This window comes from Anser brachyrhynchus, assembly GCF_964034855.1.
Source record: "Anser brachyrhynchus genome assembly, chromosome: 8".
NCBI classification, from domain to species: Eukaryota; Metazoa; Chordata; class Aves; order Anseriformes; family Anatidae; genus Anser; species Anser brachyrhynchus.
Genome location: NC_137702.1, coordinates 25,057,698 through 25,085,493, shown reverse-complemented (window position 1 = coordinate 25,085,493; position 27,796 = coordinate 25,057,698). Strand labels below are relative to the sequence as shown.

Here is a 27,796-nt window from a genome sequence, read left to right as displayed (position 1 = left end):
AAAGCTGAGTATGATATTAATTGAATTTCTGTCATACTGTAAGCAGAAGTAGTCAAAAAACAAAATTTTCATCATAAATTTAGAAGTAAAAAGCAATTAAGGGGAGCCCTAATTCACTCAACTGGTGAATGAAGCCAGAAATCAGGAAAAATGACACAGATTGGTAAACACTAAATTTCATAATTTAGCCAGAGTTTACTTAGGTTAGTAAGAGTGAAATGACATGACTTTATTTTCCCACAGAAGCACATTTTGGGAAGTCCAAGATTTACAGCAGCATCCTCAATAATAAGAGAATTAACTTCTCCTTCAAATAATGTCATTCTTTCAGCAAAGATCCAGCCTCAGTAGTAAGATGATCTAGAACTAGCATTTATATTCTCAAAGAATTATGGCAGTCAGTAATAAACCACAAACTGATACTCTAGTTCAATTCTAACATTAAAGAACTGTTAGTACTTGTTTGGAAGTAACAGTGGATACAAAGAAAAAAAAGCAAGGTCATGCTTCATGCTAAGTAGTTCTTCCATAAATGGGTAATGATAAGATCTTAACTTGAGCTTCATGTTGAGTAGCTCAAGCCCAAGTTTGGAGCCAAATCATTCTAAGATGTCCACAACAACATAATTCATCAACTTACACACTAACTAGCCTAATAATAATGATTATTCCATGCATATATTGCACTTCCTAGATGTACCTGAAAATGCTCTTTAAACATTTGTCTCCAAAACAGATCAGAGATGAAAATCCTCACTATCGTTCATGGCACCATTAAGACTCATTGCAGGATGATATAAAAAAAGTGGTTCACTTAATGGTGTCTTCTCAAATTCCCATTGAAAAAATATATATATATATTAAAACAGAAAAATAAGGTGAAATTACCTTACCCTAAATACAAATCACATTAAAGTAATTTTAAAGTTCAGCTGAGAGAAAGTATAGTAGTTACATAGCAGCATTGCAATAAATTCGATGTTAGCTCTCATGCAGAAAGCATGATAGTTATGGCAAGGTTGATACCCTCAAAAATTACTAGAAAATATTATTTTTAATAGAAAATGTTTCTTCCAATTTATATGTACATACATTTCTAATTGACCACCCTCTTTTAAGAGGAATTTTCTATGGTTTCTCTATATGTAAAGCAGTTCTCTAAGAAATTAATTAAAATAACTATTCAGAATTCTGTTCTTCAGGGTGCCAGTATCACCTGCTGGAAATCACTATATATCAGGATTCATATTAGTTCACTAATCTGTCCTCTGGGAGAATTTTATCTTTGTATAGGGAAACTGCAAAGGGTCTATGCATGACTTAAATCCATTTAAATGCTTTGGTTGAAATCCAGATCCCATTATGCAATGGCAAAACTCCCACTGACTTCAGAGAGGCCAGGATTTCATGGCTCAGATTGTGCCTATGCCTTGTACTTTACATGTGTGTACAGTAGAATCCAATATTAAAAGAAAACAAAACAAACAAACAAAAAAACTTCTGAGAAAAGAACTTAACTTTGTTAGGTTGCTCCTTTAAAAAAGGGATTGGGGGGTGGGGGTATGAACAGGGGTTGGAACTGAGGAGCAATGGAAGATATTTAACTAGAGTGCCAGCAGATACACTAATCTTCTTCTTTTTTTTTTTTTTTTTTTTTCCTGTAGAGGTAACAAGGACAAATATACTAGGCTTCAACAGCACCTTCATAGTTAACTGTAGGGCCTTGTACCTGGGGGGTTCTGTTTTCAAAGAGTCTATACATGAGCATATATTTAACTATCTTCTTAAGCACCAGATTTACTTTTCCAATATTGCTGATATTAAAGACAGACAAGAATGAAGTCAAGCCAGAAAAACATGAAATGGATATGAAAAGGTACACGTTGGGCAGTTTGGAAAATCCTCATTATGAACTTGAGCTATGCTTGGCTCAGACAAATATTTTGGCACAAGCATCAGCACTCTGTTGGTCTTTATGCTTGTGAAATATTCACCACCTCTTCAAAGGATAAAAAAAAGGATAGTTTAATTTACCAGCTTTCCTAAACTAATGAAATACCTATTAAAAAATGTTGTGTTTACTGAAACTCAGTTGATAATTCTTTTCTGGATAAAACGAATAGGATTCACAGGGTACCCCAGGATACTGTATTGTTCATCTATACAAACATTAACACCTATTTCCATCTACGTAATTTCCATAAACAAACAGTTAAATTGACTTGCTTATGCAATCTAGATGCTGAGATCTCATGAGCTGAAATGCAGGATCACTAATACACAACAGACTCAAAAATTATACAAAAAGAGTTGTCTATTTACATTTGTAGTGTCTCAGAGATCTCTCACCACAGAACAGGACACAACCTAGTCAACATGTTTTAGAAAGAAATAGAGATGCAAATAGGAGGACTGCAATCACGTTATGTTCAAGTTGAGTGTACAAACAGTATAAACAAACAGTAGACAGCTTGCTGCTCAAGTACTAGATTTGGTTTAAGTATTAGTGAGCCCAGAACTCAGTCCAACTGAATTTCTACTAGGAAGTCAGCTGGTGAGTCGGAGTCTTTTATCTTGATTATATCGAATAGTATCTTATTTCTTAAGTAGGGAGCCAACTGTGAGACAAATTTTTGGAGTAAGTAAACTATTTAAGTAATGGTAAGACAAATTTATAATTTCAGATCACAGCTGTACATAGCATAATCTGTCTCCTTTCTCAGCTATTTAGCACTAATTACATTAAAACAAGGTACAGATCGCGTATATGCTCAACGTGCAGCATTCAGACTGACAGTTCTGCTGGCTAGTCAAAGGGTAGATTTAGCCCATTTCTTTCCCCCACATAAAAAGCCACTATACTTTTCACTACACCTTTTTTTCCCCTCCTCAAAACTGGGTAAAGGCACTTATAAAACAAAACTCGTGCTATAATTCATAACGTGTATTTTCAATGGTTAAAGCAGATGGTTAACAGCAAAGCTGTAAGCTCTTTTCAATTCTCCCAATTTAGATGTTCTCGGTAAACAAATAATCAGTTTCTCTACTTTTACCTTTCACATTTGTTATTAAATAGACTTCAGTGTGGTAGATATTGAAACTTAAGGAGAAAGTCCTCTAAATTAAACCCTGAGTCCAAATGATGAACATATATAAGTTTTGAGCTGCTCTTCGTATTTATCACAATTGCCTCTGACTCCCTAAGCAGCTTCAGAGACTATTTATTCTCAAGTTTCAGTAAAACAGATACAGATCTCTACAAAATGCTAAATAAACTAGGAAACAGATTGTTAAAGAGAAGCCAAGCATTTCACAGCTATGAAAGTCGGATAGCTCTGTCAGCTTCCATAATGGTCTCTCACCACAGTGCGCACCTAAAAGATTTATGAGATTTCTACTTCAGATGTGTGGGCCTGCCAGAGATCTAGAAGAGATCTAAGCAGAAGGTACAAACCCAGAGTAGCAGGGTCATGAATAAGATGGGTTTTGAACGCAAGCCAATTTGTAGTTCAATATTCCAATGATACAATGGACAGAAAGGAATTGTATAATCAGAGCCTTTGCCAAGGAATGCAAACTGCTAAGATAACCTATGCTGATCATAATTGCCTATATCAGTCCAATAAAGTTATTTATTGCCAGGACCTATAAACTCAATAAAAGACCTTTTATAGGATTCCTCATTTTTTCATCATAGAATACATGTTGACAGCCTAAACAACTGAAAGGTGCAGCTCGTAAGTGTACCATGCATATAAATGAACAGCTGATAGATTAATTGCCTGGTGCTAAAATTTGAAGCTTTTTACACTGTCTGTAGCTTTGGAATTTTTAATGAGCTTTTTCCATATGAGTGCCAGAAAATTAAAAATGAGCCATCACTGCTTCCTTCAGTGACATCACTAAGGAGCACACAATCTTCCTATGTGTATGTATTACTGAGAATGAGCTTTCTCGGTCCTGCATGCTTCTTCTGGAAGCCCTTGATAAAGGCTTCCCTTTTACCTATTTCACTGTAAAGAAACAACATATGCACTTCTATACTGACAGCATATCAGCATTCTTCGAACGAGCTCAGAAAAGCTTTTAAGATACAATACTTCCTATGGGGCATGAAGATCCTTTACAGACTGTCAAAGGAAAGGGGTTATCTACAATGAGTCAGAGATAACTCTTCAGAAAAGAATGATTTCCTTCCTCCCCCCACCCCCCAAGCTATTTTTCTTCACTTTAACACTCTAACTTTTGCAGTTTCACCAATTTATTTTCCCTTATTACTCCATTAGAGTCATCAGTGCTGAAACTGTGCTATCCTCATTTTGCAGCAGGATTTTGAGTAGAGCTCTTGAAAATAAATAAGAAAAAAGAAAAAAATAATAAAAATTACATTCTACCTGGAGTAAAAGATATTAACAACAGAAATATCCATGCTGAAGGTGCAAGTTCAACTCTAACTTCCAAACCCATTTCATCTCAGATCAAATGCTGCAAGTACCCAAAATCTCAAAGCTCCTTTCTAAAGGCTACTTATATTAGCTTTCCCAGTGTCAATTATTACATCAACTTCACAGTGCAAACCTCAAATATAGTGTGGGTGATGGCTATCCTGAGGCTATGGATCATGGAAACCTGGACTTCCCAGCAAATGTATTTTCAGGAAACCTGACCAAATTTTGCAATCCTCCTACTCCCCATCATAACACCTAAGCTTCTGCAAGAAAATCTGTGACTTCACAGAGATCTCATTTTTTCCTTTTCCATCTCTTATCAGGTGTAGGTTGTAAATGACGCACTTGAAGTTTTAGAAAAAAAATTAATGTGACTCACATGTAGGCTTTGGTCAGGAGTACCCTGGGAAGCCATCGTTGTCATTAATATTCACAGCTGTTTCACGTTGTTTCCAGTGCATATTTTGTATTAATAGCTGTTTTTTGTGGAGAGCATCTACCAAAGCTGCATTTCTTCATACCTATAAGAAATAAACACAGTTAATAAATACAGGGAGAAAAAAGAATCTGCTTGTTCCTTTTGGTTTTTGTGTGTTTGTGTGTGTGCACTGATCGCTTGTTTTGTTGTTTTTAGTCATGGATAAATCAGCATGAACAGTTTATACCCCCTTAAGCACAGGTAAAGGGGGATTGCCTAAATGAGTGGTTGCATTGGATTAAAATTTCATCTTTCTAACTGATGCACATTACAGTTATTTCCAGGTTGTAGGTAAGATGTATAAGCAGTGTAACAAAATAAGAGAACAGAGCACCACATTTCTCATGTTCTCATTCTGCTTCTATTCAAAATCACTTTTTTTTTCAGCTCAGTTTCTTGTTGCAAGCAGTAAGATCAGTGTTAAATAATAAATCAGCAGATAACTAGATCAAGTAGTTCTCCAGCCTCCACAGAGATAAGCAATCAGATCTTCCAGAAAGATTTTATATTATTTGGCACATTAGAAGAATAAAGAATATTCCGAGTACATTTATATTAGTGATCTATTTTGTGTGTAGTGTTGTTAGAAAAAAAAATATATTTCTGATGTCACTTTTTTAAACGTATATACATTCACTAAATTTTTACATTTAAAAAAAATAAGAACCATCACTCAAGCAGTCAAAATGAAAAACCTCAAAGAAAAACAAGCAGAGTGTCTGTCACAAACATAATTATTTTCCGTGCATTAAATTATGACACTTAAGAACAGACTTGACAGCAATATGAAATTAAATAGTGTTTAAGAATGTACGTAGCATTTTTCAGAACTGCCTGATAACAAAAGTTTCCCTATTTCAACTCATAAAACGAGGGTTTTTAAAAATCTCTACCATACAAAGCTACAGGACTAGTTTTCTGGATGTTGGGTGAGCATCAGTTTACCAAGGATTGAAGAATGCTGCATTTACAGTTGTGTGTCTATGTACTCTCAGTAAGACACCCACAAGCTCCCCACCTATAACATTCAAATCCAAACTTAATTTTTGCTGAAGTTGATGAAAGAGGAAATGTTTAAATGATGTTGAATGGTTAAACCACAACTTTTCCACATGCAAAATAGGCAGAAATAGTCTAACACTTTTCTCTACTTTGATGTTTGTTAGTCTAAGTCTTACTTGTATGTATAAAAACATGAGAAATATAAATGCTTCCTCTTGATTCAGGATTAGAAACCCTCAATTCTGCAACTCTAGCTCATTTGAGGAATCCTATTCCCATTATCATCATTAACTTTGAGTGACTGCGGAAAACAAGTTTCACATTACTACAGATACCTCTCAAAGAACTGTGCCAGTAGAAACCAGCAACATATAAATTGAAGCTAAAGACAAAATGAAATGTCAAAATGAATGACAAAATAGATCACTAATAGAAATGTACTTCGAATATTATTTATGCTTCTAGTGTGCCAAAATTAATGAAAAAATTAAAGGAAAAAGTAGTTGAAAAGGGGGGAGGAGTATAAAATATGTGCAAATTTTATTATCCAAGTACCTTGCATTGCATGTTTTTAAAAAGGCATGTTTTTAAAAAACATGAGGTTAAATAAAGTCATCTATGGGAATCTCTCTTTTTGTTATAGAAACAAGGATTTTTAAAGTTAACACCAATATTACAAAATACTAGAAGTTGTCCTTCTGTCACTTGGCAATTAAAGAATTTGAGTCTTAAAGGTACTTTAAAATTTGCATTGGTATAGAAAAGGTAAAACTTTGACTATAAAAACCTATTGTTTTGAAGAACAGAGATATTTGGATTAGATGAGAGAACTATCAGCACAAACAGATTCACTCCAAGTCATTTAATACTCCCCTGGAAAGCTCCTCCTTCCCAGTGACAGCTAAGATTATCCTTTTCATTTATTTAATGTTTACTTGACACTCCAGGCAATTGCCATTCCATATCTGAGCCACCCCAGAACAATCTCTGGCTTTTCACCTCCTGCCCTTATCTTCTCCTTTGGCACTTCACACAAGGAACAAATGTGGAACACAGAACTAAAAGCTGCTTTCAGATCATTCGTGTTATCAGCTATATAAGAGAATAGCAGTGTAGACTGTAAACAACATTTTATGAAATGGAAAAAGCCTTCAAAGAAGCCCATGTGCATTCCCCAACCCTTTTTTATTTATTTTTAATCAAAGAAACAATATAGATCACTGCATATACTGAAGAAAAAATCATTGCCAAACGCACTGCATTCACATTAAAAACATTCATGATACGTCATGAACACCATGAAACAATAATAAACAGTCATCCCCAAATATCAAGTATTAGAAATCAACCAAAATGTAGATCTATACTTCTGACTTTAACTTTTTTGTTTGTTTGTTTGTTTGTTTGTTTAAAGCCTTCACCCTCCCTTGGAAAATGCTGTCTGCTTAGAGGTATAAATGGGTGATGACAGACACATGCAAGGAAACTGTGCTGCATTCAGAAACATGCATTTTCTCAAGGTCTTTTTAACCAGAAGCACTTCAATGACTAAGCTCTCAGGTGAATATTATGTGAATATGCCAGCAAATAACTGGAAGAATCAAAATGTGAGCGTGGACAGAGTCAATTAATTGTTTACTCAACAGAAAAAAAACAGCAACGCATGAAAAAAGAAATCGTCTTTTAAACCACAGACACATGATTATTTACTTCCATAACACTAAAACTTCGGCTAATTTCAATGTTCCCTATTGTTACCAACAAAGAATTACATGCTTTTCTCTGAAGATCTGAAAAATACAGAAAATTTACAGAGTTATTTTCAAGCCAGATATACCTGTAGCTCCTCACTATGCATTTTTTGTGTATTTTGTGTAAATCCTATCATTCATTGTTTACTTTGATTAAAAAATAACAAATAAAAATAAAAAAATGCCAAGCCTCAGAACTTCCTAAAAAGCTAGCACTTCTAAATACAGGAAAGTTGTCTATAGTCTTGTGATTTCCTCCCTGGATCTCTACTGCAGCGTATAAAAACACCACTGCTGTGCTTATATCACAGAAAACAGATCAAATTCCAGCAGCTGGGGATTTGTGGGTGGCAAATAAATCTGCTTAGCTTGAGAACACACTTATGTTTCTCTGCTACTTTGTCAGTTGGTAGAAGAGAAATTAGAGAAAAAGGAGAGATTGAGAGATTAAGAAACCAGAGAGAAGTCATTCAGGCATATCAGTGCAGAGTTGCAGTTACTTTACTGATCACTTTAATAGAGTCTAAGTTTTCTATGTCAGCTGCACTGTAGGAAGAGGTCGTTTCAACACTTTTAGTTTCATTATAAAGTCAAATGAGAAAGGTTGAACGACAAGAACTGAAGTGCCAAATATACTCAAGTCAGAACACTTGCATTGATTCTGGAAATAATATTTCTATATATTTAATATGGTTACAGAGTCCAATAAAATGTGAAAATTCTAATAACCAATGTAAAATCAGCTGACTAACAGCCTAGATGCAGGAGATGGGGCAGTGTGTGTTTGTATCCTAGGAAAGTGCAGTCTTCAGAGTCACAGTTCCCATCACACAGTGAGCAGCAGCAACATGCATCAGCGCACTACCAGCTCTCTCTGCAGAAGACTTCCAACCCATGCTTACACAGCTATTCAGGCATTTTAAAAGGCTCAAATTCCCTTTAGCTTAGATTTCAGCATAGTCACATGGTAGGTAGTTTGGTTTTGTTGTTGTTTAGTTGGGGATTTTTTGGTTTTCTTCTTGTTATTTGTTTATAAAAACAGCAAGACACATGCAAATAGAAGAGAGGGATATATTCACAGCAGGCCAACAAAACTATTCACTCTACTTTTCCTGTCTCCCAGCTAGGGAAGCTTCTGCTCATTTGATGTTGGTATTCTCAGAACTTCTCCTCCTGGAAGAAAACACAGGGCAGCACAGGGGACGAGCATATTCAGCCTTCCCCTTTCTCTTCCTGGAAACACTGCTTTAGAGAATAATATTGTTTAGAGCAGCAAGATCTCGAATGATAAAAGCACAATTTGGGCATACACATAAAATCAAAGTACTTTCTTAGCTATATAATAACTTGAACACTGAAGTACTTCATTTTCTTTTGGGTCAGATCACGTCAAAAAGCTTTACAAGCTTCTGGACATCTGCTAAACTGTTTTCTCCTAAAGCATACTTTTCTTTTTCATATACAAACCAAGCAAGGTTTGCTGCTTGACACCCTGCAGCAAACAGGCACCTTGCATCTACTTTGAAGGCGTTGATTTGTTTCATGTAATCACTGGGCAAATTTCCTTCCTCAGTCTCTTTTATGAAGGTTCAAATAAGAACAGAATAAAGATTAGAAAAAGTTTACTCCTTGCACTTGCACCCTGTCTAAAAGATATGCAGACTGATGACAGACTGCTAAGAACAAATGATCCCGTATTTTTACCAAATCCTATTTCTAAATCTCATTCATTTTAAAGCCATTTTCCTCCTGCAATTTAATGCATCATCAAGGAATAACACTCACAGAAGCTCAAGAATGAGTGAAAGGAATGACAAGAAATTTACCATAGCACACAAGCACTTCTCTGGGTTTAAAGTTTCTGGCACAACAACAAACATTTGACTCCATTAACTCCCATGAACAATGCTCCATCATAATCTGTCAACTCACGCATGCATATTGTCATGTCTGTATTGCTAACAAAGTTCTTCAGCCCTGCCTCTATTTGGAACATCGATACTTTTCAGAGCCATCACTTAAAATATGATCATTATTGCCTCTAGGCAAATCATTTTAATTCATTCTCAGTTCATATGAATTAAAATGAATTGATCTTGGCTCAAGCAGCACAACTTTTTAAATTCATGGTTTAATTCATTTTTAATTTGTACGAATTAAAATACATTGATCTAGGCTCAAGCAGTAAAATTTTTCTTGCTTGCTTCCCTATAAATATTCCAAAAGCCACAACATCTGTTGATGACAAACTCCATTGAAAAAGGGATTTGATAACAATACTAATTCATCAGCAAATCTGCTGGTCTTCAGTAGGACCCGGGACAATATAGTTTTCACCTGAGAAGCAACTGAGCCAACTGAGCTGCCAATATTGACCACAATGTACGGGATCACAGCATCAGCATGTGATTCCTATTATGCTGGGTTTTCAGCTTGTAACCCATGAACAGCCATACTATAAAAGGAGGTCCCATTCTTTCAAAATAAAGGACACTATTTCTTGCTTCTGAATTTTGTTCTCCAGCTCCTACTTTGCTTGGAGTTTGGTTTTAAAACTATGGGAGCAGAGAAGCTGCAACTGCCATAGTAACCATAAGCATCCATTTCCCATTACTTCGTTTCTGCAGAATGAATAAAGCCTTACATTATTCTTTTCCCTTTGAATGGAAGGGAATATGTATGCCAAGTCTATGCTGATATTATTAGGTTAATTTGAAAGAATGTGTCTCATGATTTTTTTCGATACAGCCTGCTGCTGAGAAACGAAAACCATCTTCTGAGTGCTACTGCAGCACTGAAGTTCCTGCATTTATTAACTTCGGTAGATGTGTCAGATGATATGAATAAACAGTTCCCTGATCCAAAAAAAAAAAAAATTAGATCAATATCTTTGACACGAATGAACTTCTTATATACGCACCAAGTCATCCATTTAAATGTTTCAGTCAGTGTTGGCTTGACAGAGCACTCTCAATGCAAAGCATGTAAATCAAGCAGAAATCAAGATGAACAGACATGGTCAATATTGTCATGGAGATACCTTGACTGCTACTGTGCGTGCGCCTGAGTAACCAACTGTAACAAGCTTCTGCCCTCGCTAACTGGCAAACAATTCTTTGCTTTCCCCAAAAAGGGGAATGTTCTTGAACCGGTTTCTTACTCTTATTTTGAATTCAGGTTGCCTAACATGGAGTCTCATAATTTTCTGGCTTCTGATGAGAGGCAATCACCACTGATTTCAATTCCATTATAAGGAGAATTTACATATAAAGTATATAAAGATATTAAGTATATAGATGAAGTAATTTATATATTCTTTCACAATACCTTCTGAGAGGCAGATCTTGAGCCATAATGGTTCAAACTAATATCTAGTGCAGCACAGGCTCCAGCATGTTAGAATGTTAGATCAGCTGGGAGTACTTTGTAAAAAGCAAACACTGCCTTACTTCATATTAAATAATAATAATAATAATAATGATAATAATAATAATAATAAAACAGTAAAGAACTTAAATAACTAGCCTAAGTAAATTCTCTGCAATTGATCAGAACTGCATTTAAAAAGTCAAAATACAACTATAGTTTTAGCTGGTTCCTTTATCAAGGAGAAAAATAATTTGCAGATTTTGTTGAAGTTAAACTACATGAAATTGAAAAAAATATAAATTCTCTCCTTTATCAGAAGAAGCCAACTTGTTTGGAACTATTCATTAGGAAGTCCAATAAAAGAATAAGGCCAGATGAAAATAAATGTAAATATATTAATAGAAAAAAATCACATCCCATTACAAATGTTTAAAAAGCAATACACACGCATATATATAAATATATGTATATAAATTATGTATTTATATAAATATATATAAATTATCATTACCCTTTACAGGGTGATGATACATTTGGATGCTTTTAAAACAGCTCTGTGCAGGGGAGAGCATTATCCAAATTATGTTCTTCTTGTCTTAGTGTCTGACTCTAGAGTAGTTATTTTACTTTTCTTTATCGTTCCTACTCCTTCTAGTCTGCAGGAGTCTGTATGTACCTATTGCCACATACAGACCTGGGGCTGTCTAGGCACTACTTTAAAACTAACACACGTGTTATATATGAAGATCGTTACAAAATCAGAGAACACCCTATCCACACAAACTATTCTTGTCCTTCCCAAATTCCTTGGGGAAATCAGCTCTGCTGTTTAGGCTCTCTCTGGCAGATGTGAATGGTTTCTGAAATGCTAAAAAAGAACCCACTGAGAATGGAAGAGAACCTATTAAGGACAATAACAAAGAACAAAATAAGTATAATGGGAAACTATGAGAGAAGATGTCTTGACATTTAACAGTAAGAAAGAGGATTGGTATCTTTATGTACCTGCATAGGTATCTGGACGACCTTATATTTCAATATAATGAAATAATTCTGTATAGGCACATTTAGCATACTCTGATTCAGAATGTCCTGTTAAGAAACACAACTCTATTAATCTGATTCTATTTCGGACAGAAATAATTACCTTGAAATAATAGGTATGAGTAGCCTTTTTTTTTTTTTTTCCCCCCTCTGGGAATTAATGACTTTTGCACTGTTTCATAGCCTGACCTTGTTTACAATTCTATTCTGTTCACATCCTGTTATGCTTTGCATTTAAATCTCTTACTGCATTAATAACTTTCTAATTACTTCCCTCACATTTTCAGTGTACCTATGTGTGGTGGTTTTGATCTCACACGAGAAATGTATGAATTCTGAATATTGACTATATTCAAATGTTATTCAAGCCACTATCTCTAAGTTTTCAAGCAAGCAAAAGCTACAGCATAGTAAATCATATACTGTAAACCAATCATATACTGTAAAATAATGAATAACAAGTGAGCAAATGAGATGGTTTATGATTAAATGAATAGGTTACAGGCTACTTATTCAAAACATGAAAATATATAATAATATAAAAATGTCTGGAAAAACTAAAGTCACTTCAGAGATTCATTAGCAAAAAATTTCATGTGAATAGTAATAATGAATTCTGGCCAAAGTTTTTACATCTACATAATCCTTTTCCACAGTTATAATACTTAAGTCATATGGACGCTTCATGGATCTCATGTAACAATGTGTTTTTTTCCTAGAGATTCCTAGTTTTAATTTTCATTAAGCACAGACAAAACACATAATTCACATTTGGTTGAAGTAACATCACCCCAAGCCTCCGTCCCTTTGTCATTTCCCATTCCTCCCAACCCCTCTGCTGTATTTTCCCCTCTTAACCTCAAAAGAACAGCACTTTACACTCAATCATCTTTGAATTCATACCGCTTGATCTTCAGCAACCAGACACAGGCACAGTATCCCATGACATTCTCACCAACTCTTTGTACAATCGTACTTCTTTCTTTGTGAAATACCCTGCTGAATAGATCAATAAATTTGTGTCTCAGTCATTCTATGTTCTGCTAATACACTTTCTCCTTCTCCTCCCATTTCCTAGTCAAAACATTTCAAGCATCAGTAGAAATCTAGTTACTAGGTTCAATAGCATAAGCTTTTATTTGTGGATAAAACAATAGTATTTTGACTGTAATACATCTCAAGGACATCCAATTAAAAAACAAAACAAACCACTAAGCCTTTGTTTTTTTTTTTTTTTTTTTTTTTTAGGGCACAGGGGTGGGGGGCAGTGCCACTCGATTCACATTCTGGAAGAAAGCTAGCCAAAAAAAAGTGCATGAAGGATCCAAGGCTTTATATGGTCATCTTATTACACATTCTTACTATCTTATTATGTAGAACACAGAAACAGGGCAAAATAAAGAACTGAAGCCTGCTTATAACAGGGAAACATCTTGTGTCACTTTACACAGCATAAAAAACAATTACAAGAAAAAAAAAGAAAAAGAAAAGGACCAACATCACTCCAAAAATCTGGTTCCACTAATAAAAATACTAGGGATACCAATTTCACACAAAATCAAACTAGATTTCAAAGCAGTCTACTAAAACTATTTCATCTACAGCCACTGTTGCAGCATTGCTCCACTAGAGCTGCTGGATGCGATGGGGGCTGACACTTCTGTGACACGAGGTTCCAGTACTCAAGGAAGCAAATGACAACCGCATACACACAAGGACCAAAATAGAACAATACCAGGCAAAAGTTGCTTCAGATCATATCCCTCTATTTCTCAAATATCTGCATGCATCTCAACATTCTTAAAATACTTTCTTATTCTTGTTTTGATAGCAAAATTATTCGGACACAACTGTAACCTACTACTAAAGACTATATATTTAAAGAAGTGGAAAGTTTAGAACAAGAATGTTAGGGATTTGAATCATCTTTCTGAAAACCTCGAACTAAAAAGGCTTAGTAATATGAACAGAGAAACATCATGAATGTTGAACAGCAGTTGGGATAAGCCAAAGTATTGTGGAAGCTAAATTAAATCCAAGCTTTCCACCTCCCAGCAGGGGGGAAAAAAAAAAATCACAATTTTTGGTTGTGTAGCCAAATCCAAAATTCAGAATACACAGACGGGAACTGAAAAAGCAACCAGCAAAGCAGAAAAGATTTCTGGCATTTTTTACTTGACTCAAAATCATGGTTATTTTTGGTGGCCTAAAGCCAGATGCTATGCAGATTATTCTATTTTTCTCTACGTTAACTTTCCTCACCACTTTTACCATTCAGCTCTGGATTTGGATAGTGATAAGGCACAGAGCAGAGGCCTGGGCAGCACACACTCTAAGAACCCTGACGTTTCAGGCAACGACTTTCCTGCTGTCAAATTTGTTCTGACCAGGTCCTAGGCGCTGGACTCTTCAATGACTGCATCATGATATTAGAGTAGTTACGTTGCTTAGTCTGAGCAGCATGTTTGTAATCAATTCAGTGAAATGATTCAGTGAATCCAGGATCACTTTTATGCAACATTTTTTTCCTCTAACCATTTACTTAGCTGTTATTTCTATGCACTGTTTTCTCTGTATATTTCACATTTTCATTTTTCTTTCATGCATTTCATGTTTCTGACATAAAAGATGCTATGGCATCATTATCTACTTCTACAGGAAAAACAAACCACCACCCAAAACCACCCTGAAATATATTTAATTTTCAGTACTGAAATACAAAATAAAACCACTGCATAGTGACCTGTGGGTGAATAGAGAATTTTTGCTATGCCTTCATCCTTTGAAATATTCATATACCTAAAATATTTGTTCCTAAACCAAAGCTTTATTTACTTCTTTCTCCCTATATATTTAGCCTGCAAGCTGAACTGTAAACTCTTTGGCAGAAGTATTTTTACTTTCTTTCTGCTGTTTGCCAGGTTGCAGCACCTGTTTATAGACAGTTACTCTAACCATTTTTGTTAGAAAAGCCATACAAGGTTAGATCCCAAGGGACACTTAAAGAAAACATCTCTCTTGCATTTGGTCTCTAACATGGTACTTGTATGATTTGTTTCTCTTGTACTGAAGGCTCCTTTGGAATTACTTTAAGGCCATTGTAAGTAATCTCACAGAACTCATAGGCAGGAAGCAAGAAGCAAAAGACTTCAAATGAAAATCTGTGTATTTTGAAATTCCTTTCAGATATCAAAATTAAAAATGTCAGCACAATATTTAATGCATTGTAGAAATGTGTGCCTCCTCCCCAGCCCTTTAAGAACTATTACATTCATTCTCTCATCTATAAAAAAAATCAATATTAATTTGGCCAGAAAGACTAATGTAATTTTTAGACATATGAACTTTTTACATTATCAATGGAAATACAGGTGCTAGACTGACCATTGCTGGAATATGATCATCTATTTCTCACGTCCACAATTTCAGAATTTGAAGAGTTCAGAAATAAAAAAATAAAAAATAAAAAATAATAAAAAATAAAGGTAGTTAAAGGACTGGAATGCCTTTTATTACTAAAGATATATATATATATGTATTTTAATCATGAGAACTGTTGGAGTTTATACCATGTTACATTCTCAGAAAGAAGGTTAAGAGATTATTTTATCTCAGAGTACCTAGATGAGAAACAAAGCTCGGATTAAGGTCTCTTGTGGTTTTATCATCTAACTGATGAAGACAAAGACACTGGTCCAAGAGGCTTGCTAGGAACAACTGGATGAAGATTAAAATCTGTGCAGTAGCCCACCAAAATCATACACATTAAGAATAGTTTGGATGATGGATTGTATTAATTATAGGATAAGCAACGTTCAAGTTGTTAGAAACTGTAGCAAAATCCCATTTTGCACAGATTTTTTTTTTTCATGGTGAATAATGGTGCTTTCAGTTATTTTCAAAAGGATTAAGCTAACTGAGAGAAACAAACCTTTTGCTGCTACTTATTATTAGAAATGGTGTCAAAACACTGTCATCTGCAAATATATATTAAAAAAAAGAAGCATATGTTGAAATATTAACTTTTTGGTTGTATTTAAAATGCCTACGACACTAACATTCACCTGACTTGTGTAACGTTTTAATCTACACAATATTCATAAACCTGGAGTAGTAGAAGAAGATAAAAATCTTAAAAAGATTGTAATCCACCACCTCTTTCAGTTGATCTGTCACACTGAATAATTCAGAGCATGCTGAATACTTCACTAGCTCTTCTGCTTTTCCAGCAGGCAAATCAGAGGGATTCTGTAGTGAATCACTGAACAGAGGCAATGAACTCTGTCCCAGACACATGCAACCCACAGGAATTTGCATGTCAGCATGTAGGCATCCCAGCGTCTGTTACACAGCAAGTCTATTTCTGAGTACCCTGAATAACAGAAAGTGTTTTCAAGATCAAATCAGAAGTGGAAAAAAACGGAGGTGCTCAGTATTTTTAGTACATGTAGGCAACACACTTTCATACCCATGACTACTACACCAGTGTGTAACTGCATTCTGTCACAATCAGCATTCCTGATTTCTTTTAGTGCCTTCTTAGCCTCTTGCTAACATAGGAGGGTGCAGCAGGAGAGGCAGGCCTGGCAGATGTCGATGTAGCCTCACTACCAGAGCGGGGAAGCCTGACAGCAGGGAACCCCGATTCAGCAGGAAGCTGAAAAGGTGCAGAGAACCACACAGCGCAGAGTTACACCTGCAAACCCTGAGCCTCTGGAAGCTGGGATTCAGAGGTCACCATCAGGGCTTGAAATGACAGTGGCACCTTCCTGCCTTCATACAACGCAGTGGGCAGTGGCACAGGAGAAGCAAGAGCACCCCCTTTAGTGATACTGCAGTGGAAGAGTTTCTGGTCTTGGACAGGACATGAGTACCTTCGCTGCTGCAAAGCACAGGTGCTGCAAGCATAGTGCAATGAGATGGAAGCACATTACTTTTGTTTTTCAATGCATAACAATCAATTCTTCATATAACCAGGAGATCAACCTGATGTGAGATACACAAAATCACTCAGTATGCTGGCACATGTATCAAAGCTGATACACTTTCAGTATTTTAAATGCAATTCCAGAGTTCTATTTGGTTAGCATCATTCAGCTACTATTAAGCGATAAAGACCTGCCCCAGCTATGGAAATATCATATTTATGTTGATCCCTCACAACCTAGAAATAAAATTCTCAAATACATGAATTAATAGTAATCACAAATCACAAAATACAGCTTTGGTATAATGACATAGTAATTAGAGTATTGTGTCCATATATAAAACTTTATACTAAATAGGAAACCTCTAACAATACACAAAGTACGTGCATGGTTACCTGAACATATGACCAGAGAGCTTCATTACAGCCTGCAGTGACAGTTTGAGTAACCGATCCGGACACTGCCTAATTCCAAGCAGTTATGTTTGTCAAAAGCCTTTTTTGCCTCTGTCATACACTGAGTAGACTTTTCCTCTATATTCAATGTAAGTTTCAAGCATTAAACAATTTCATCATTTTGCACTTTTTCAGTGGAGGTAATTCTTTACTATTAATATTGCACTGAAATTTTTAGCTCAGATGCTCCTGGAATACACATATGAATATTAAATGATAACATTAAATAATTAAATATTCAACATCATTAAAATGCTGTCATTACAACAACAAAAAGAAAGTGCTGGTATTCAGTTTTCAAATGGGTTTACTCTTTTGAAAAATTCTTAGGCACTACACAAAAATAAGAATCCATCTTGGTTCATTTTAATTAACATACTGTATTTCATAACACAACATTTCAAAACCAAATCAATATACTAGCGAGTGAATACAGTTACAAGTTTGAACTTTAGAACTTCTCTGTAAAAACCTTTTAAGTATCAACAGCACAAGCAAATATATATATATATTTTTAAATACGTCTTTATTAGCTAGCATCAATGCAGATTACTTCAAACTACTTTTCTGGAAACACAGAGGAAAGACCAAACTTGTGAATTGTTTAAATGGTATGATATTGATTAACATGAGCTCTTTGCTAGATCCTATCAGTATAATTTCCAAGAGTCCTTCAAACGCATTCATTAAAGGTTATAATAAATGCATTTGGGCAAAACACAGGTGCTTTCTATCTAGGGAAAAAAAATCCCTCAATTCTGTATGATTTTGTTTCCATTTATACATTATTGGGAATGTAATTTTGTAGACCAATTTCATGAAACATGCTGAAGTCTTATTCACACTGGTCAAAAGAAGTTGGTGTCCCTTTTCTTTTCTGGCTAGAAGTTCCTTGGTGTTTTCAAAAATTATTATTTAAAAGCCATAGCGGACGTTTTCTACTTTACAAGTCTCTGTAGTGTGTGGCTGCAGAGGGAGAGAAAGAAAAGAGCTGAAGCTAGCAGACATCAATAGGAATCTCCATCAGGAGTTTCACTGCAAGATGTTTGCGACATGGCCATCATTCACTTCCTTGTGGAATAGACTTCAGGGCTGTGAATTTGGACAGGAACAGAATAGCCAGAAACAAAACAACCTTCAGGAAGCAAAAAGGAGGAATATTTTACACAAACTCCATCTTTGATAGGAGTAGAGCCCTGACTAGATTGTGGTAGCAGAAACCACTTAACTTGTTGTCTTAAAATATTTTTGAGTCATTATCTAGGGTATTGATCATTAATTGCTTAAATTTAAAGAGATTGCTTCATCTCAACTCTAATGTAACATTCAATATTGTTCACCTTCTGTTCAATATTTCTTCACCTTCCCTGTCCAGAATTCTTCCTGAATCAGTTTTCATACTTCCCATTAAGTCATTATCAATTTTGATTTTTTTTATTTTTATTTTTTTACATTTTCTATAATGATATTCCCTTAGAAATCATAAAGGTGAATATTAACTTTCCTACAAGATTTTATGTTTCCATATTTGAAATATTTAGTTAGCAATGACTTTATTTTTTTTTCCTCTTCTCTTTTTTAATACCAGCATGTAAGATAACAATTTCAGTGTACTCCAATGCTGATGCACCAGCATAATGAGTGTTTTTGCCAATGCACCTCTGGGAAAAGTGTTAGCAATTAACTGCAACTGCCACAGCTGAGAGGATACAAAGAAATGCTTTGTGTTGATTTCATGAATGCTCCCAGCTATCTAGTAGTCAAAACCATTTTTGCTTTCTTTTTATATTAAGTATAGACATTCAGAAAAACATTTTACTTCATCTTATGGACTAGAAAATTGTATTAAATGCAAATGATGAGGCAATATGAACTCGGGAGGCCATCACAGCTTTCAACACCAGTTACAAAACTCTGGGTGACTGCAATGGCTGACATTTCAGAATCTGTATTAAACTTTCTGAAAGGCAACGTCTATTCAATATGCAACACAAGCAAACATGTCTGTAAGCAAGCCTATGGAAAATGTCTCATTGTGGCCAACTTACTGTTGATCTACTGTTACACTGAATTCTATCATATTCACAGCTTGTGGCAAAATTAATTCTCATCCTCTGACAATTTTATTCAGCATACCTGTTTATATTTTTTCATGAAAGGAGGGACAGTGAGTAAATAGATCAGTATGGAAAGAAGGAATCCAAGCCTTTGTCCCTGTTCCCTGTGTTTATAAATATTTTAAATACATCTAGGTATGTATGCATATATGTATGTACACATACATACACATTATATTTTCTGGTCATTAGGCAAGTTTACAAAACACCCAGCAAAGCAATATATCTGACCAACACAAGGTTCATAAGAAGTTCTACAAGATTTTTGGTTTTGCTTTAAGTCAATCTTGTATTAGTAAGTTATATCTATTTGAGTTTGGGCCAGTTTTCTAAAAGTTGATTAAAATCAAGGATATAAACTGCACTGAAATCTTCAGATTTGTTCCTGTCATGAATTTGGCTTAGTCACTACTACACCACACAAATGCCTATAGCATTCACTTCCATTTCCTCTGAAGTGGTTCCAGATTATTCAGGGATGTTTGCAAATATGAAGGGGCCCAATTGCAAAGGTTGAAGTTTGGTTTACAGGAGCTGAGCTTTCTCCGAACCTTGGAGAACTACTGAAGCACAAGAATTAAAAGTTTGTCATTGTATTCCTAAATACAGAAATTTATATTCAGATGTCCTATATGGGGAAATTATAAAAAACATTAATCAAAGAGCTTTTTATTGCTCATAAAATTAATAATGAGTGTGAAGCTGAAGAAAAGATCAAGTGAATATCTGCCTTTTTTCAAGTACTAATGATTAATTTTGAAAATCCAATTTTAAAGCTAGAATTTAGTGGTTTATATTTTAAAAAATGAGATATATCACAAGAGAAAAATGCAAATCCAACTGTTCAGTATTTTAATTATGACTTTTCATAATTATTTCTACTATTAAATTCAAGCAGTTTCCTGAACGTCCAAGAAAATTCTTTACTACAGGTAACATTTTGAAGTATTACAAGGTTTTTTGTTTTGTACTTTACCAAATCATTTGGTGGGGCTCTTTTTAGTATCTGTAGGTACCCACAAGTCATCTGTAGCCATTTTCCCTGCGTTAATCTCTAGATTTATTTTACTTATTTTAAACGTCAAGATTTAAGGCAAATCTTATACACTTAGTCTCCTTAATAAGCTGAGGAGTCTTGCAGAGTCAAGACTTTGTGATCAGACATACTCCTAAGCCTTTTTAGAAATTTAGGGTGTTTTTTTTAGGTTTGAAGATCACAAGTAAAAAAAAAAAAAAAAAAAAAAAAAGCAAAACCTGAAAAACTGGCATATGCACTCTTTGCAGACCCCAAATTAACCAGAAGCTACCTGACTATATTAGCCCAGCATTAAATTTGAACTAAAAATATCGCCTCACTTCTTCATCCATTATTAACTTGGAGTCAGATCAAACTCATGTAAATGGGATCCTTTAGAGTTAGAATATAGACCATTGCCACTACGTGGATCACTGGAAGCTGCAGTGCAGTCCCCTCAGAGGAAACAGTCACCAGGGTTACAGTCAAGATAATTACTTGACTTCTCTCTATAGAAACTACTATGATTCATAAGAAACATTAAAGAGTAAAGCAACACTCTTCAGTTTAATAACATTGATTAGAATAAATTTGCAAACAAGCTTTAGCTGCACACATTATCAACCTGAATATATTAGCACCAAGAGAAACAATTCTTTTGCACAGCCAAAATAATTGGGCATTTACTGTTTAGTATTTTAAACTCCCCTTAATCTATTTGCATATTTATTCAACGTATTCATTTAAGTTTTGCTGCGTGAGTTACTCAGACACAGAACAATAGCTGTCGGTACTGCAACCACCTCTCCATAATTTCCGTTGGATCACTCAATACTCTTTCCTCCAAAGGAAGATTTACATTCTACTCAAGGCTGGAGAGTCCCGAAGTGCAGTTTTCCTATGTAAATACACCAGAAGGACACAATTCAAAGCAGCGGTACATGAAGAAAATGCTAATTGTTCTATGAAGAAATACGTATTATTCAGGGTCAGGGCTTAATATCAGCTATCCAGATTGTCTTTTTTATTATTACTTTACACGAAATAAAAATTCACCCTGGAAATGATACTGATTGTTGGCAGCACACAGATCCGCAAGGGATGTACGCTATCCACTAGTTACACTAAATACTCGAAATTGATGCTAGAATGACAGGGACACAGCTCCAGAGCCATCTTTATTTTCAGCAAAAAACTTCCCTGTCCACACAGTATTTTACAAAACTAGACTACTTTGTAGCTCAGCTTTGTCTGTAACACCACACTGCAAATACATCCTGTTCTTTTCCACATCGCCACTGAACATGTTACTGATTTGCTACTTCCTATTTTGTCAAAAACTACCCAGGTTCTCTTCTGAAAGAGATAGGAAAAGAACCCAGAGAGGCAACTTGGCTTCAGAGCTGTGTAAGTGAAAGCCAAAAACTTATGCAGAAGAGAGCGTGCCTCCAACATGGTGTGAAAGGAACCCACAGTGAGCCAGGCTTGCTCCTGCTCCTCCTCTCACAAGAGGCTTGTGAAGAGAATGGAATCAGAGCATCCGAATATGTGACGGGAGAGAACTTAAGAACTGCAAGATGGAAGGAACCAGAAAAACTAGGTGCTGACTGCCAAAAGAAGCTGTCTCAATCTGGCAGACAGGGACAGCCACAACCACCTCTTCTACCCACAGTGACTGCCACCTCCCCACAGCGGGGAGGCACTAATGACAGCACAGAAGCGGCAGAAATAGCTGCAGCACCCCTCCATCAGCGCTCAGTGGCAGGACACAGCATCTTCCTACCCATGGCCCCATCCTGCAGGGTGCTCAGCAAGTGCCAACACCCAGCCTGGGGGCAGCGGGCAGGCTACATGGGGTCACGTGAAGAGGAACCTGCAGCTGCGATGTAAGGAGCTCTTAAAATAACTTCTACTTGTGATGTCTCTGGAACAGAACTGGCAGCTAGTTCACTCAATTAGCCACAGCTGAAACCACATGTAACATTTTAAACGATCACACTTGTCAAATATCCAAGCTTATCTACTTCCAGCAAGTTTTGCTCATTTATTTTGTACGTATCTGGATGGAACCCAAAGTTATCAGCAGATCAGTTTGACGCTTTGGATGGGGGAATGAGGGAATCGACTCCGAATCAGGGGACTTGAGTGTCAGCTGACCCAGAATGACTTAAAGCCAAGAGCTGCTTTAACCCAGAACTGTTCCTATTGTCGCTCACACAAATGCCCTCAAGAGCAGACAGCTCCATTGTTCAGTTATTTCTAGAAAAAATGTTTCTCGTTAACTTTATCCATGTTTTTTAATCTCATAACACTAAAATGCTTTTAAAATACTTTATATATCCCTTCCCCAAAAAAGTGAAAACAGATGTCATGGACCACAGCAACACCATTCAGATTCTTTTCCTTCAAGCTTTTGAAGAAAAAGGGAATTATTATTTTCTATTTATCCGGTGAAGACTATCATACACATCCATGCCTGTCATTTTAGGGACTGTTTGTCACTTTAGGAATTCCAGCGTAGACTTCCATTTCTTTCAGAACATGCTGGGAGAACTCTGGCTGACACAGAATGCCTGCGGCAAGATTAATTACCAGCATAGAGAAAAGCTGCTGCCATGCTGCCCCTTCTTGTCTCTGCCCTGATTTCTCAAAGTTCGAGGCTCATTTAGAAATGATTATTTTAATGTGGAACATTCTGCAGAGCCATGCCCTTCTTTATTTAGTTGAGGAAACATGGGTCCCTTTATATTTTCCATTGACAGTTTATGTTCTCTATAACTTAGTCTATTAAATATCCCCCAAACAGAAACAAAAATTGGCAGATATCAAAGTCATCGTAAATACCTCACTGGAACAGCTGAGTCTTTTCTATATTTGAGTTTGAGAACAGATAAAACAACTTTTAGGATTTTCTGCAAGCTTTCAGTTGCATCTTTCTGCCCTGCCTGCATCCCTCTCCCCTGCACCAAGGCTGTTACACATAATTACAGAAATTCTTCAGTAAGAGATTTATTGTACTTTGATACCCAGGAAAGACCGAAGTATAATCTGAAGTAGATAACAATATCACTTCACTGAGAGACTACACTCCGAAGAATGCCACCATCAAAAGGCAGAAGAGACGAGAGCAAATGCTAATAAGCTCACTATATTGATGATGGTAAATAGACCAGAAAAGGTCTAGCAATGATCTATGTATTTGAAAATCATAAACATGCTGGTAAATATTGGATCTTTGGACCTTGACCCAACAATAATTATGTGAAATCTTGTCAAGAAAGAAAAACTCCTTGCAGTTTTATTCTTCTCAATGTAAAATATTAACAGCAACATAAAACACACATGCCACCATTTCGAATTACAGTGTTATGCTGACCAACTTTCCAATCAACACATTTAAGAAAAAATATTTTTCTACTACTTTTACTCCTCTTTGTCCTAAGCTACATTCTTGCTTTACCTGTTCCTCCTGCTTCCTCCATTCCCTATCTATTCTCTCAGTCTTGACACATCTTCCTGAGACCTAGGAACACCGTCTCCAGGAGAGACTTTAGGAAAATTGAAGTGAGCCAACATACAGCACTAAGGTTCCATTTTTGTTTTGGTTTGGTTTTTTGTTTTTTTGTTTGTTCCTCCAACCCCCTTCAAAGGTCAATTGGACTTTTTCTAAATAGTTTAGAAAACACTAAACACTAGTTTTTTTTATAGCTATTATAATGAAAGGGTGCTGACTGAAATCAACAGTTACCTCAAAGTAACAATTTTCTTATATTACCCAGGAATAGCCACAACTCACCTACCAGAAATTCACATGAGATTACAGCTCCTTCCACATCTCTGCCAGTTACTCATAAAAAGTATTGCAGATATTTGGGACAACCACTATTTATACAATCTGAGCCATTCATGATCAAAAAAGACCAACAAATTTATACTATGCACATTAAAACATTATGTAAGTTTAATGCATAAATATAAAATGAATGGGAAGTAATTATGAGATATATTGTTTTTAATTTACAAGAGTAACAAAGACATAAGATCAGATGCAGCACAATACTGACAGTGCAAATCTGCTTTCACTAGCTAAGAGTCAGTGAGTCACCTAACTGGGAAGAATAACAAATAATAACATGAAATTAAAAATTCTATGCAATGTAGGAATCTCAGTAGCTTTTTCTTCAAGTCTGCAACACATAAGCTCTGTACCATCCTCAGACCTGAGGCTAGCCACTCCAGTCACACAGTCAGGGGACTTTCTGGCCAGAAGACCATTGCTGAATGAAGTGGATTGTAGGGCATCAGCCAGCCAGGCTCTGAATCATCAGCTTTCAGCCATGAAACCCCAGGGTTTCATTTATTTATAGGACTAGGATCACCTTCAATATCAACCTAGAGAAAGATGCCCACACCTTTGTTCATCAGCAATAAGAAAATTCTCCTCTGAGAAGTCCATGTGTGTTTGCAAGCATATGGGTATGCATACACTTGAATGCATAATGACCATATGTAAAGCACATAAAGCATTATTAAGATACTAGCATTTTAGTAGCCTTTACACAAAATCTCTAATTTGTGACCCACATCCTTTGTTCAGGTTCATTTAACAGGGACAAAAAACATCTGCATGCTACATTTGCACCAAGATTAAACCATACAGTTTTTCTGAGGTTTCATAATTTGCACACATGATAAAAACCACAAATTAAGGTTTCAAAAACGCAACCACTGCAAACAATGGTCAAACTCTGATATGTTGGTAGCAATTATTACTAGAACTAACTAGCAGCCACATGTAAGAGAATAAAATAATCCATCCTATGCCTAACTACATGCTGAATATGTTTTTTCAAAACTTGTGACTTCAAAGATTATTTGAACTTTTAAAAGAGATATAAAGTAATTAATACTAGTCCAAGAATCTCTTCAATTTGAAAATCACCTTTAAATACACTTACTGAATCTTATTCAGCTAGAAGGTTCATAAACTGGCTTATAAACTAAGCCAGTTTCCAAACAGTTCAGTTACATTTAAAAAAAAGAAGTCAGATAAATGATGGTAAACACTTTTTGGGACATGAATTTCTTCACAGCTTCTGAATGCCAAATTTTGCAAGTGATCACATCTGCAAAAGTCAGGACAATTTTACTCTCCATTTCCAGAACCTCAATATCAGCTCTAATAGATCTACATCTGAGAAACATGAAAACTTATAGATTTTTTCAACACCATGACTTACTGCACTTCAGATGGTCTTTCTTACTTAGGAAGTCTTAAGTTCAGCTATAAACATTGATAAACACCTGCAACACTTATACCTATCTTTACTGATGCAAGGAATGTGCTCTCTTTATTGAGGAAAGGGAAATTTCTTCACAATGAGGCACCAAAACAAGTTTGCCAGAGGAGCTGTCGGTGTCCCATCCCTGGAAGTGCACAAGACAAAGTGGGATGGGGCTCAGAGCAACCTGGTCTGATGAGAGGTGTCTCTGCCCATGGCTGGGGGTTGGAACAAGATGATCTCTAAGGTCCCTTCCAACCCAAACCAGCTGGTCATTCTATGATCCTTTGAAATATATTCTGTGGGAGTCATTAATATTGGCTGAGTTTGAGGAATTTGGTCCTGTGTGAGTGCCATCTGGTCACTCTGCTCACAGGGCTCATCTGAAAGAGCTTGAAATGAGGCTTGAGACAAGTACAGGAAAAACAGGGTGATTTGTTTACTTCTTTACTCTAAAACACTCTGTGCTCATTTGGTACTGGTACTTCTACCAGTTTATTAAGAGTTGTCAGTCTCTTTCTGCTTGTTCTTAATTGTTTAAACCTGCAAGAAATTATAGATTGAATCATCCAACTATTATTACTAAACGTATAGAAAGAACCTTGCCTTGAAAGATAAGACAGGATTAGCATAACCAAATCTTCACAGAACTTCTAACCCTTATTATGTTCTTCTAAGGATCTCACTCATTCACTTCTCAGGAGACATCATTTTCTGAAGTCATGAATATGTAAGCTCAGTTCTCTAAAGATTTTCTTAAACCTAACTATTTTACGAGATACTCACAGATTTTATTTTTTTTTCAAAGTGATGGTTTATTCTTCGCAGTTTACTCTTTCTGCACACTCACTCTTGCTGTATACTTGATTCTACACTTTTTTTTTTTTTTTAAATAGTCACTGATTTATTGTAATCCTTCACTGATAAGCTGAAACAAAGCAACTCTTGTATTCCGCTGCCACACTGCCGGTGTGCAGCAAAACTTTACATCTGTTGCATACACTGGTTTACCTGTTTGTTGTATCTGTACTAGAGACCTCTGTGCTAGAATAGGGAACAGGGGAGGTGTGTGGGGAAGGTTGTTTCCGCAAACAAAGAAAGCGGATAGTGAAAAACACTCAGAAATATTAGCAAACTTCCTGCAGCGAAGTAATAACCAGAACTGTGAGGTCACAACCATGGCACTAAAACTAATCTCATTACTGCATGAACTTTTAAAAACACATGCATTTAATTAGAATTGCCATCCTATTGCACTGTATACCGATACGGGTCTGTCTCTATCAATATTATCCAACATCATCAGCAACAATTCCTTTCATTTTGTCAGGAGAGAGCAGCGCATTATCAAGAATGGCAGAGACAGCAGGTTCCTGAAGGTGAGCTGTGCAATGCATCACACCAGGAAAAAGGAAACATCCCCTGCCTCATCTAACCTTCATTTGACTAGTCTATTCAGGTTGGATAAGTTCTGCTTTTCACTGAGACAAGATTTAATATACTATTGTTAGTTTGGAGCTTTTCTTGAGGATTTTGAAGCCCTAATGAAAGGTAGCTGCAAGTAGTTTAACAGTAAGGATATTTAGCTCACTAATAATTTTCTTAATATATCCCAGCAGCTGAAGATTGAGGCTCTATTAAAAAAAAAAAAAAAAAAAACTCTTGCCTTATTCTTATTTCTTTATGACATTCCTTTTACTTTTATACAGTTTTGAGTAATTTTTCATTATATAAGTTCATTTCTGAAGAAATGTTTACAATATCAGGCATTTTATAAGACCTAGCAAGAGGGTTTATAGCTAAAATCAAAATGTTGAGTAGTATCCTTGGCAGGAAGGAAAAGGGCAGGCACAACATAAGACTTCAAACAATCCTTTTCATTATAAATGAAGCACTTGGTCTCGTTC

General features: G+C 35.8%; 1 protein-coding gene across 1 annotated transcript in view; it reads right to left on the bottom strand.

Annotated features, from left to right (window-relative positions):
* LOC308198916 (uncharacterized protein) overlaps positions 1-27,796 on the bottom strand; it is an 802,411-nt gene that overhangs the window by 532,362 nt on the left and 242,253 nt on the right. The window contains exon 5 of the mRNA XM_080602160.1: positions 4,828-4,969. The gene's annotated coding sequence lies outside the window, so the exon portion shown is untranslated. The remainder of the gene's footprint in view (positions 1-4,827; positions 4,970-27,796) is intronic.